Raw genomic sequence first — 13,386 nt, 5'->3', positions numbered from 1 at the left:
GGTTGACAAAGCACCTCCACGGAAAGGTAAAGAACAAGAAACAACAAAACGCATCTGGTCAGAGCGTGTAACCTCCCTACACTTATTTTTGGAAAATGGCTCATGAAATTCTCCCTGTATAAGACTCTAGATTGTCTGTATAAAGCTTCTGCTGACAATGCTCATTTCACGTGTACAAATAATAAAACCACTTTGGGGAAACCAGAGATGACCAATACAAGTAGATCAATCATTTCAGTGAGACACTGCTGCAGGTCATTGCAATCTACCTTGCAGAGTTGCAGGAGGCTTCAGGCCTCCGAAGTGTGAACAAAATGCCCAGCAATTTTGGAGGTGCTGTGCTGGAGAACACAGCACATCCAGTGGAAGCTTGAAAGGGAGCAGAAAAGCCATGCTGACAAGTGAGTGCTGGCTTAGATGTGCTTCTGTAGCTTCCTGTTACTGCTCTTCGAGGGTTCAGTTTGTTTGATTTCTGTAGTTGCTTTCCAAATGTTTCTGGAAATTTTAGCATCAGCCTTGAGGCCTGTGTGATCAGTTGTCGGCAGGACTCAGGGTAAATGTATCTGCCTCCAGAGTTCCCAGGGGGTTCTTACTTTTGGTTCAATGGTAATAGACTCTGAGAAATACATGCTTTTTTTTTTTTTTTCTGGTGTGGTAAGAGGTCTTATTTTCATGTTATCTTGTCATATAATTTCAAAAGAAATATATGCATCTGGAAAAGCAGACTGTGACAACCTCAGTATCTCCAAGATTATGAATTAATTGCACTCTGTTGATCCACAAGATGCTGCAGCTCCACAAGATGTTGAATGGGAGGAGAGTGAAAAGGAATGGTAAGAAGATGATGCTCTTCAGTTATTCCTAAGTCACCCAAATAAGTGCCCGTTGGTATTACTGCCAGTTATCACAACGGAGGGCAACCCCTAGGCTGGGCTAACCAGGAACAGAGGTTCAAGGACGTAGAATATAGTTCAAGACATTTCATTTGGTAGAAATTGTGTGCAGTCATTTAAGTAGTGTTGAATCTTCACTCTGAATGCTTTTTGGTGATTGTTCTGTAAATACTTCCAGGCACTTTCAAAACAAATGAGGGAGGTGGCTGAAAGTAATTTCATCTACAGTACGTTTAGATTCAGAGCACCCTGTTAATGAAGAAAGTTAAAGAAGGAAATTAATTATAACAGCCCCTGCTCCCTGCCACAGACACTCCCAACATCAGAGACTAAATGGCTTTCCGAGAGGAAATGAGGTCAGATCCAAGTAGCAATGAAGTCATTCAGAGCTGAGAAAAGAAACATGTTTGAATTTTAGGGTGGACATAGGTCAATGTTGAGATTTTAGAAGCAGGACAACATTCTCAGAGAGGTGAGAAATGGAAAATATTTTGATGGCAACAGTTTGGACAGACTGAATGGAAGAGGGGAGAAAAGATTTGGTCAGAACAGGGGGCATCTTGAAACAACCAGTGCATAGGCTAGTGTTGAGACAACATTGACTGGAAAGGCTGACTTTTGAGAAGAACACAGTTCAAAGTCTTGTGGGGGGGTTAAATATAAGTGGAGAAAGAATGGAGTAACTGGTTTAGTGACCTAGACAGCAGGGAGTGCTAATAGTAAGAGAAAAATGAATAAGAATAATGGTACATACAATTTCCAAACAGCTAGCCATTTAACTTTGTCAGAATGCTATTTCTTATGTCTTTGCACATTGCACTCAGCATGCTTAAGAATACTCAGAGCAACAAATATACACTTATTTACTGGCCAGAAAATATCAAGTAAAAGTGATTCCTTGAATTAAGTGCAAATTGTCTGTGGCAGTTCACTGGAACAAAACTATTTGAATAAGGGAAGTTTGGGTTTCCTTTCCAAGTAGAGTTACTTTGCAAAATGTAAATCAGTAGTACAAGAAACTCTTTCTTATTTCCTTTTGGTTTTGTTATAATCATTTGCAAGAGTGCCAGCACTTCCCAACATTTCCTTACTGTTATCTCCAGCTCCACAGAACATCTATTGTCGTAGCCATCTTGATAAGGGCGCAGCTGGGAATGAGACCACTACGTATCAGCTGTATGTAACATGATATTTGTTCTCGCTGTTTATATGGCACAAAAGGCTACTGTAACGATCTTTGATCTTTATTATTCTCTGTTTACAGAGCAAATTGAAGATGATCCCATCAGTCCTTTAACTTAGCTGCCTGCATTCTCTCCAGCCATACGTCGGCCCTAGTGTGCCAAGTGGCTGCATATTGCTCCCATTTGGGTCACTCATGGGCAAGTGCGTCCAGCAGCCCAGCCCTGCAGCATTCCCTTGTTTGCATGGGAGAGAGGAATTTCACAGCGAGACGTGAGACGTTTGACCAAATGAGTGCATTTTCAGGCACGGTGCAAACCCAGCAATTTCAGTAATTATTCTGCTCATCATCATTATTCAGAATAAGAATGGATGAGCAACTGGGTGGCTTACAGAGCGAGTGAAGGAAGACAGGCCTTTGGGTTACAGTCGTCCAAATATAGTCCGTGCTGACAGTGACTGAAGCAACTCTTATGTAATGGCCATTCACCGACTGGAGCAAAACAAGCCGTGACCTTCGCATCGCTCCTGTCAGACGGAAGGGAATGGCATACATAAGTCTCCATCACAATTAGGATTGATAGGCAGCTTTATTGGATGCCCATTTGGAAAGAACAAATAATAAATAATTAGCTCCTACAGCCACTCTTTGAGGGCGCACACATGCAGAGCGCGATCTGAGAAGCTGAGTCTAGAGCTCACTGGGTCTGGGTGGGATCGACATCCCTTGTTTCAGACATTCCAGCAAACAAAGTTGTTGCAAACAGCTTTGGAAAATACTGTTTTACAGGAAGGATCTTTAACTTAGCCTGGGTCTTTATCAGCATTACAGCATTATCTCTCTTTCAGTATATTAGCACCAACTATATTGCACAAACCAGCAGGAACTTTTCACACTTGGAGCAGTTTTTTCTCTTGGAACTGTGAAAAATGATGTATGGGCTGCTATCATTTTATATATTTCAAGCAAAACTGACGGCCAATTGAGGGCATAGAAACCTGCTGAATTAGATTCATCCCCTTAATGATATTTAAGCTTTGGCTCAAGTAAATATTTTTCAAGCAATTATTATGAAATATAGAGTGATTCATACCCCAACTAATGATTAGACATCTGCAATTTTTGCATAGGCTTTATGTATACCTTTACTAGTCATTTTGTCTGTAAATACAGATTTTATGCATTGATCACCAGAATTAATCAGCTGTCTTTTTTTTTTTTGTCTGCTTCTTTTTTCTTCTCAATGTGTTAAACACAGCTCCTGGTGCTACTTGACCCTGTGCTACTTTTGACAAAGCTGTAGCTATCTGCTTCCCTATCCCGACTTCTATCCGACAAACCTTTCTGATTCAGAATTGCAGGGAAGTCTTTCCATTTATTTAAAAAAATCACTAAAGGAAAACAAAAAAATGGTATTTCCTGGATGATATCCTACAGAGAAGTAGCTTCTCAATTTCTCCATTGGAAAATGTTCTTTCTTTCAGCTCTTTGTTTTTCCTCTGTGGTTCCTCCTTCCAAGCCCAAGCACCACAAAGGAGAAAAGAGCTTAATCACCCCGGAAAGCTTTTCCCTTCCAGCCTTAGTTGCTCTGTATTCACGACCTTGCTAAGTGTTTCTTCCTTTTCCTGGCAATACCAGAAGGCCTAGGAGCAGGGTGGGTTTTAGTTTGTTTTTTTTTGTTTTAACGCTGTAAAACGGGTTCCCAAAATATCACCAAAATGATCTCACAAACACATAACCTATTTCTCTATGCAAACAAGTAGTCTGGCTCCAAAATTATCAGTGAAAATTACTCGTCCAAAGGTTCTAGTTCTCAATTCTCTTTTCTCACATGAATTTGGTCATTGGCATAACATTCCAGGAATCGCTTAAAATATGATCCAGCACATGAAATAAAGTATATAAACCAAGCAGGAAGTGGCAATAGACATCAATAGACAACAGATAGGCAGCAATTATATGCACTTACCAATGAGAGAGCTCGGTTTGTCATACACCAGGAAAAACATCGATCAGCTGTATATACAGAGAGCTGTTTGTAGCTAGACGTACTATCATCATTGCTCAATGCAGGTGGCATTAATCTTGGAGAAAGATAAGCAATGCAAATGGTGGAAAACCACTATTTCAGAGGGAAAAAATGCATGTCAGATATAGGAATTTTTAAAACGTCATTTAAAGGTAACGTGCAAATATTTTAAGGTATTTAAAATGTAAATAGCATGTAAAGATTTACACAGTATTTAAATTATTTTAAAGTTTTTGAAGTATTTTTAAAGCATTAATTTATACCAGTATAAATTCAGGATTATCAAGAATTGAGAAATTATAGGATTGTGAATTAATCTTGTATCTCTGACGAACTCTGTTCTATAGTGAATGGGTGATGAAGAAAGTTTGCATTCTGTTTGAACCCTTTGGTACTACCGCAACAGAAATATGAGCATTGCTGCTCTGAGGAACTGCTACATACCTCTTCCTTCTCACACAAGCAAAATCATGAAAGAGCAGTAACAACACAGACAAACTATACTATCGCTGAAAAGAGTGCATCTAAAAGGAAATTTAATTCATCTGATGCATAGGAGTGGGAAAGCAAGCTGATACAAGATTATAGGAGAAGATTCTGGTACTATTTGCCACACTGTGACCCAAATATTCTACTGAAATTAATACTCTGTATTTACATGCACGTAATGGATAAGAGATTCTAGTTCTTGATAATTAACGGGATACATGTGGAAGACATCTGGACCACCCAAATTCCTGTTTGGTTTCTATAACGTCTTGTTCCTTTCAACAGCTCCTGATTCCTAAGTTATCACAGCTTTTTAGGCATGCTTGCCATAATTACAGCGGTGCTGGTACATTGTGCATCAAATAGGATCTCTGTAAGCCCTTTGGCTGCTTCCTCTGTGTGCTTTAACAATGTGAGAATTGAAATAATGTTTTCCTTTATGTATGTAAACCCTTCCTCATATATGCTGGATAAATCAGGGTTTATATCATCATCCAGGCAATGCAAAATGACACAGAGCTGACAATAACATGGAGTCAGCATGGCTGAGTAGAGCCTCGCTTGCCAGATAAAAAGCAATAAAAAAGAGCACAACCCAAAATATCCTACCAGTCGTAGAATGGCTGCAGATGACAGAGGTGAACCGATTGATGGTACATAGATATCTAGCTCTATGTCAGCTGTGCCTGGTCTCCTGCAGCATAAGGTATGCTCCTGTACCCACTGCCTCTTTCAGGGGCTAAAGTCCTTTACGTGCAGGTCACGTTGCCACCACTACACCCACCTTTCCTCCTACACTGCTACTACCACTCTTTTAACTTCCTGAAGTTGAAGAGGTGACTCAATAGGAAGCAACCCATTGCATTTCTCTGCAAAAAAATGAGGACGTGTATGTAGATAGACACGTGAAATGTTCATTTGATTGCTTGTGCAAGAATCCCGAGCTGATTGATTCATTAAGGAAGCGGTTCTGGCGTGACAGGCTTGCTTTACCTCAGGAACAAAAGGTTGTAGGTAACAGTGATCAGCTAACAATAGCTGCCACAGTGCATGCTGAGAGGTAATTTCACGGTCAAAAATTAAACTAAAAGACATTAGAGCTGTGCAGGGTTGACCACAAATTTTCATCTCTTTCAATATAATTATATACATATAACTATGAGCCTTCACAGAGATTCTTCTTATGGGCTCTGGTATGCTACCATGTTTGATGTATCAAAAGGAAAATATCCTCACAAGAGGCCAGTAGTTGGGTTTCATCATCAGAAGGTCCTGGTGCTGCACATTGCATTAGTGATGCTCCAGCCTTCAGAACAACCAAGAATTGAAGGACTGCAAAGTGCCACCCTGGATAAAAGCTTCTCTCCTAATGGACTGCAATTTTCTGTCCCTCCATGCGGCAGGGAAGAAAATGCCATCCCCATTTGTTTCTCTCTCCCTTTTTTTATACTTTAAAAATGTCAGACTGTATAGGTACATCTGTATTAAAAAAAAATAATAATAATGTACGGATCCATGCCTAATGCTAGTACATTATTTTTATCTGTGTGTGTCACAGAGATACTTTCTGGTAGTTCTTTCTCCTTAAATTACATGCTGTACTTACTAGATCTTATTCAAAGGCCATTTTTCAATAGAAAAAAATTTCTGAGATTTCACAAGTCACAGAAACAGGCCCACTTTGAATTCTTTGTCAGGATTTGCAGGGCAGGTATTACAGAAAGTTACTTTAAAGTATCCCTTTGAACAGCAGATCAGTTGAGTGATTCACTTCCAGCTCATTTCTACTAGAATTCAGATAAGTGAATTGATTTCTTTTTTTTTTCCTTTTTAATCCCATTTGAGTTTTGAAAGACTGGTAATTATTTAGTCTTTGTTTTGTGTTATGTACTGCTAACCAGGGATTTGTTTGGGTTTTTAATGTTGTTTTTAGAAAACAGAAGGTGTCAAACCCAAACTAGGTTTTATAACAATGCCATTACATAACCATCCAATTAGTAGCTCATTCAATGCTATTAATAGCAGCTTCCACATCTAAATCATTTTGTGTAGCGTGACAATAACTGGCAAGAGGAGGCTTCATATTAGTTATTCATTCTCTGAAGAGAATAAATGAACTTCATGGAGATTTATGAGATGCAGAATAATGCACTGTTTATTAGCTGCCAGGCTGCTGTGTATTAAAAAGCTGTTTACCTTTCCGGATTCCCAGGAGATTTTCAGAACCAGTGCAATTTGTCTGTTGAAGTACCAGTACTTTAGGAGTTTTAGTCCCAACTGTTTTATGTGACAGGCCAGGAGAACAATTGAGAGTGGGGAGGCTGGGTTTATTTGTAAACCGAATGCAACCTTGAGCATTGATTAGCCATTAAGCACTGGTCTAACATTCATGTCCGTAGGATCTTTTAATCAGGGCTTGAAGCATGCGAGCCTAATATGTATATATATTTTATGTACATCTCATGCAGAAGGATACCAGAGACAGAGCTAAGACTGAGGTGGTCTGAAGCCAGGAATTCTCTCAAGTGTTATTCCTAGGAATAGCATCTATAATGTGGTATTACATTTAACGTTTACCTTAACTGGCAGAACGTACCTAATTCTCCAGTGATGAGGGTGTTTTACAGTGGTTCAACTAGAATCCTGCCCCATAATATAAAGTTTGTTTTCATTGTCTTCTTTTTCAGCTACTTTATAGTGTCAGCTATTTCTGGGCGGACATTTGTCATGCTGCATCCACTTGAGCACAGACACATATAGAGCGGAATCTGAACTCCTTTGAAAAAAATAGGCTGGATTTTTGATCTTAAAAAGCTGCTTGAGCTTCTGACCACAGAATCTGAACCAGAATATTTTGTATAAAAGACATTCTGAGAGTTCAAAAATGATTTCTATTAAAAAAAAAAAAAAAAAGCTACTTTAAGAGTTGCAGCATGTGAGCTGGTTTGATCTTAAATTCCTCTGTTCCCGAATCCTAACATGGAAGCACTGAATTTATGAAGAGGTTTTTCCATGCCTTGACAACCTTTCACTCTACATCACAGAAATTTCCTCTTATACCAGATGCCCCCATCTAATATAAAGATGGGGCAGATTTAGCTCATTACATGCTTCTAAAATTATTTCTTCTCCTGAGGTTTGTATTATCCTCTCCTTGGGTATCTCCCCTGCTCCTGAATTTCAGACTGTTTGAGGTTTTGTGTCTCTCAGTCACGCTCTCCAGCTTTCTATTGTATCACACTCCCCATCAGATGCTGCCTATGGGTACAGAACAGTCCCTTCTGTACCTTCTTCCTATGCACAAGTTGTTCAAAAATTAAGGATCTACTTTCACTAGTACAAAATGAGTGCATAATTAATGGGCATGAGTGAATATTGATTAAGGTTTTCGTTTATGCATTTCTTGTTAGTGGAGTTCTTTAGTCCCTCTTTACTTATCCTATATGTATTCTCACTGAAGGAAAAAAAAAAAAAAGAGAATTCTCCCGTCACCCACGTGAGTTAGTCAAAACACAATGTACACACAGATTCTTTCACGGGAATATTAAACCATATACTGTAAATTGCTAACAATGTTTTTTCCTTGGTCTTTCATTTTATTTCTTACTCCAATCTATATATTATTGCTTTCCTCTCTCTCTTACTGTCAACTACTTAAAGTTAATATGCAATATAAAATGTAAAACTGAAACATGAAAATGTAAAATGCCTTACATCATCTCTTTAGTGTTCTGCACAAGTGTAATAATACTCTATTTTTATTGTATTTCTCTTGCTGTCATGACAACGTATTAATTTTATATGTTCACATATCAAACATCTATTTCAGTGAAATTCACAACATATTTATACACTTACAGAATACATGAGATTCCCAAGTGACTTACCTACAATGATGGTGAATATGTGGCCTATTCACCTTTCACATTTATGGCTAACTCTTCATGGAGCAAGTTGTGGATCTTTTGTATGTCTGGTGGGAAAGTGGAAAAAAATGGTAAGAATTTAAAACCTACAGCACTTTTTGTACCTTCAGACTGAAGGTACAACAACTCGAATGTATTAAAAATGAATTCTGTACAAATGGCAATCTGACAATCTGATATTGCCATTACTGCAATGGTGTTTGTTGGTATCTAATGGAGGTAAAACTTCCTTGTGGCATGAAATTACTTCCCTGATCGTTACAGAAAAGAACTAACAGTGTTGCAGTGCATGACTTCTTGCACGCTGTACATATTTATGTCTCCTTGACTTCAGAACTGGGAAGAAAATTGCTGTCAAGGTTTCTTTCTGAAAATACCACCCTGGCTGAGATACTCTAAAATATACTGCCATGTTTTTGATGAATTTCAGTTAAAAAGGGGGGAGGGAGAAGCTAATCTAAGTGAAAACAAAGATTTGAATAATAAATTTTCAAAACTCAGCCAGCCATTCAGAACTGGAACAATCTGATCAACTCTGACTCCTGTCTGAGTTTCAAAAGAGATAATTAAATTAGGCTGCCATTTTCCCCCATTTTGTTGAAAAAGGAGAGTCATTTTTGTGTAGAATGCCTTGGCATGATAAGCTTTAAAAATGCCTGGCAAAGCACTTGGCTCAGAAAAGCAGGCTTCCCAGTTAAAGCCCATGAAGCAGATTCACCTTCAGTGTAGATCTGTCAAATGAAAGACTTACAGAAAAATGACTGTGACCCATTTCGTTTTATCAAAAGCATGTCTGTGATGCTCAGATAAAGAACCATATATTGCCTGAGTGCTCAAAGCTATTTATATGAGAGAAGATTACTTTATAAGTAAGGATTTGTAGGATCAAACTAGCATAAGAACATCAGAAAAGCCCTGCAGCATCACACCAATGGTCCGTCCAGCCCAGTGGTTTGTCTCTCTCAGTGGCAGAAGGAAATGCCAGGCGGGTATGGGAACACAGAGCCTGGCTGCTTTCTCGATTCACGTGCCACCCCCTAACCACATGCACAGCCGACTTTTATATCAGTACACATTATATATTGCACATATAAATCGCCAAGAGGGAATGGGAAGAAAGAAGAAGGATCAGTCTGTGACATTTTCCCATTCACCATGAGCTATATGTATCTTAGAAGATGCCTCTTTAAAGGAAAGCATTGAAAGCACTCACAAATAGTTCATTAGATAGTTTACCAGCCTCTTGATATGCAGGTAACTTTAGTCGGTGTTATAGCTGCCAGTTTGGTAAAACACACTAATTTACGTATCCTGTAGGGGCCATCATATATGTGCACCTAATTGTCTGGCACACCCTCCTAGACAAGCTTCTTATTTCCAGAACAAGTGATCTTGTTTGCCAGTCATCATGAATGGGCTTGTTAGTGGAAACTGCAAGCGATGGGCTGTTCCTCAGTCTCAAACAGCACTTCTCTGAGCAGTAGCAGCTCAACTGGGTATTTTGCAAATGAAAGATGTACCATGTAAGCTTTTTGGTGTCTTGAAGCTGGCTTTATTTGCTATGTGTACTGCACTGATGGTATTTCAGAGACAATTAAAAAATATCAAACTATTCAAGCAGCTTTTCATCTGACAAACCTGCAAGTGAAGGATTAATATGCCCCATGAGACTCTGAAATATAAAAGCTTTGTATTTATTTCAACAGCCCTGCCAAAGTGTTTAGAAAGGCTGCTTCCTGAGCATTGAAGTACCCCTCTCATCTGCATTTATAATTTAAAATCTCTGTAAGTATAAACAACAATAGCTTGTGAAAAAACTCACCCACAATCTGTAAAATAAGTTCATCCATGACGTAAAGATTGCCAGAATGTGGAAAGAGGACTCCAGTTGTATTGTTGCTTTCACCTTCTCAATCTCAGCTGAAAAATAATAAGGTATTATTTGACCCTGAAAACTCTGATATAAGGAAAAAACATTTTCTAGATGATTAAAGCAAAATAGTTCTACACAGTTCTCTGCTCTTCTTGCAGTCATTTTCAAGGTTTCCTCATTTCTTCTCAAAGAAAAAAAAAAAAGATTAGAAATACCACGTATCAGTAATGGTGCTGGCTTTACCAATTACAGACGTTTTTGGAAGCTCACAGAAACACAAGTTTCTGATGTGAAAAAGACACATGCTAATAATAAGAAGGGGAAGACCTCAGTTGAGACTTTGGTGCTTTGTCTCAGTGTGTTTTCTTAACAAGTAGGGTTGAACATTAGTCCCTATTATTTTCCAATACATTTGCTTTACCTTTCAGATTTTTCTAAGGTGGATGAATACATTTTATAACTGAACTGCTCCAATGGCAATTATCCATCTCATATTTCTATAGAAGGAAGGGATATGCCTTAAGTAAATAATTTACAAGCAAATGCTACAATTGAAGTTATGGGCATTATAGCTCTGTGCGTGTCTGTTAAAATCTTAGATCAAATTGAATATATAGATTAACATAAGACAGTGAATGGAATATCAAGAACCAGGGAGATTCAAGGCAGCAGTACTGCCCAGTTTTTCTAATGATCAACCTGCTCAAGAACTGACTGTTTACCTTTTGATGCTTCTAAGACAACTTGTGAGGCCTAGTTCAGAGGTAACTGCGTGACATGCAGTGGTCTGCTTTATGGAGGGAGTCAGGCACAGGGATCTAATGATCTCTTTGGATTTAATAGCTGTGACCAGAGAATTTAAACGTTACCAGCAGGTAATGGCTTTGCCACTGAGAAGCTAGCTTTTTAGGGGAACCTGGGTTGAGTCCTGCCTGTGATTAATTGCTGGCTTTCCAGCCAAGCCTTCCGGAGACATTATCTGCTGATAGCTCGAAAACTACCTGCTCATCATTAAAACTGAAAGAGCTCATTTAGAAAGGTAGCTGCAGGGAATGAATGGGCTCCTGTTGGAAATCCTGGATCAGAGAAAAACAATCCAGTTAATATGCAATCCTGTGGTATATAACCTGCAAGGTTAATCACATAGGAAACAGATAACCTCTGCAACAGATCCACAGCCAAAACATGATTGGCATGTTAAGCTTCTGGCCAACAATTTTAGTTTAAAAAATAAAACCTGAACAGTGTAAAAAAAAACCTGGGCTCCATTTCCTAATGAGCCAGGAAAAGGTTTAGTCTTTTTTGACGATAAATATCTGAAATAATTGAAAAAATACTGTAGGTATTGCTGTAAAGAAAAACATGTTTATGAGACCACTATATATTTTCATAAAGGACTGTTTTCAGATTGTGAGTTTTATGTTCATTGCAAAGATTCAGAAAAGCTTTCTCAGCAGAGAATCATCCAAGTAGGCTTGACAGAATTTTTAAAATGCTTTTTTTGGGGAGTAAAAAATTGGTGATCTCTAACACATTTGAATCTGAAAAAGCATGAATAAATTGATTATGATAATCTATAGTGGACTAAAACAAAAAGATGGCTTGCCATCTAAAAGGCACAGATGAACCAGCTTAGTTATGCCTCCAAATTAATGGCCTCTGAGAGAGCAAATGGGAAACAGGCTGGTGAGAGCACATACCATGCAGAACAAAAGTGGTTCTATTTCCTGCTATCAACAACAGTCTCTACTTGCTTACTATCCCATTTTTCATTAAGTTAGAAAGACACTTTCTTAACTGAATAACAGCTAGTTTGTTTCTTTTTGATCAGGTTCATAAAAACACACAGAATGGATTGAATCTGAAATTGTACCATGGATAACAACATCTGAGCAAACTGGAAATCTCTGCAAGAAATTTATGAGCTACTTACTATCTTTCCAATTTTTTATCTGATTCCTCTGCAGGTAAGTATATCTACAGGCCTTGTATTTCAACAAGGCATGCAACACACAGAAATTTAATGTAGGACCAGAAGGCTGCTCTTGAGCCATTTAGCCTTTTATCATATGGCCAGTCCTCACCTTTCCTCCTTTGCTAATTAGATTGAAATTCTACTGCCAATACAACATTAATGGTTAGAAACCTTTGCTTAATATCCAGCCTATATGTATTCATTTTCACCTTGGAGCCATTTGTTCTGTTCCTCTGTTGTCCTTTAATTTCCATTATGCTTGTCCCTAAATGCTGTTTAATATCACTGCTGTGTTGAAAGTGCGGTTGCGTTCTTTTTCAGTCTTTGTCTTTAGTCTCTGATCGGAAAATAGCTTTCCATTTCCCTGTTGTCCTCAAATCGGCCTGACAGCTGCTTGGATTTGATTTTCTCTTTTTCAAGTATGGTTAAATCAGATTCTACATATTATTTATAATTACATATCTAATCATACTTATAATTATTATTTAGGAGGGCAATTTTATTTCTGTCTGCCATTTTGTTTGGAAAAATAAAATCTAAGTGGTATGGGGTGTTTTTTCTTTTTTTTTTTTTTAGTTAGGCATGAACTATCAGATCACTTCACTGAGTGAAATTGGAAAGAGTACATTATATATACTGATATGTATCGGACTGATATATTTTCTAACTAATCATTTCTTAAAAATAGGGTCTCAAGTTTCCACTGTACAGCTCGTAATAAAATACTATGGCCCCAAATCCTATTTTTTTTTCTGATTTTAACAGCATATTACTGTATTTCCAGGGGAGATACATATGAGTTACGAAGTTTGATTGCACGATAATAGCCGTTTGGGGATTTACAGCCCTTGCTATCTCTTTGTTACAAAGCTAACTGCCAAACATGTGAGAGTATCTTTCAGGAAAAACAATTAGCTATGCACAATGAAATCATGGATTATTGCTGTTTTGGAACTTTTCCGAACTTTTGGCAGGATTGCTCTGGAGACCCATATAACCTCTAGCTGTAAGCCCCTTG

General features: G+C 38.2%; 1 long non-coding RNA gene across 1 annotated transcript in view; it reads right to left on the bottom strand.

Moving 5' to 3' along the window:
- Positions 1-13,386, bottom strand: part of LOC121069023 — a 28,196-nt gene that overhangs the window by 5,418 nt on the left and 9,392 nt on the right. The window contains exons 5-7 of the long non-coding RNA XR_005819198.1: positions 10,343-10,440; positions 8,482-8,567; positions 4,046-4,198 (exon numbers count right to left, since the gene is read on the bottom strand). This is a non-coding gene — a long non-coding RNA (uncharacterized LOC121069023). The remainder of the gene's footprint in view (positions 1-4,045; positions 4,199-8,481; positions 8,568-10,342; positions 10,441-13,386) is intronic.

The sequence above is a fragment of the Cygnus olor genome, chromosome 4, assembly GCF_009769625.2.
Source record: "Cygnus olor isolate bCygOlo1 chromosome 4, bCygOlo1.pri.v2, whole genome shotgun sequence".
Classification (NCBI taxonomy): Eukaryota; Metazoa; Chordata; class Aves; order Anseriformes; family Anatidae; genus Cygnus; species Cygnus olor.
Note: the sequence above shows the minus strand (reverse complement) of the source record. Positions and strands in the feature narration are given on the sequence as shown.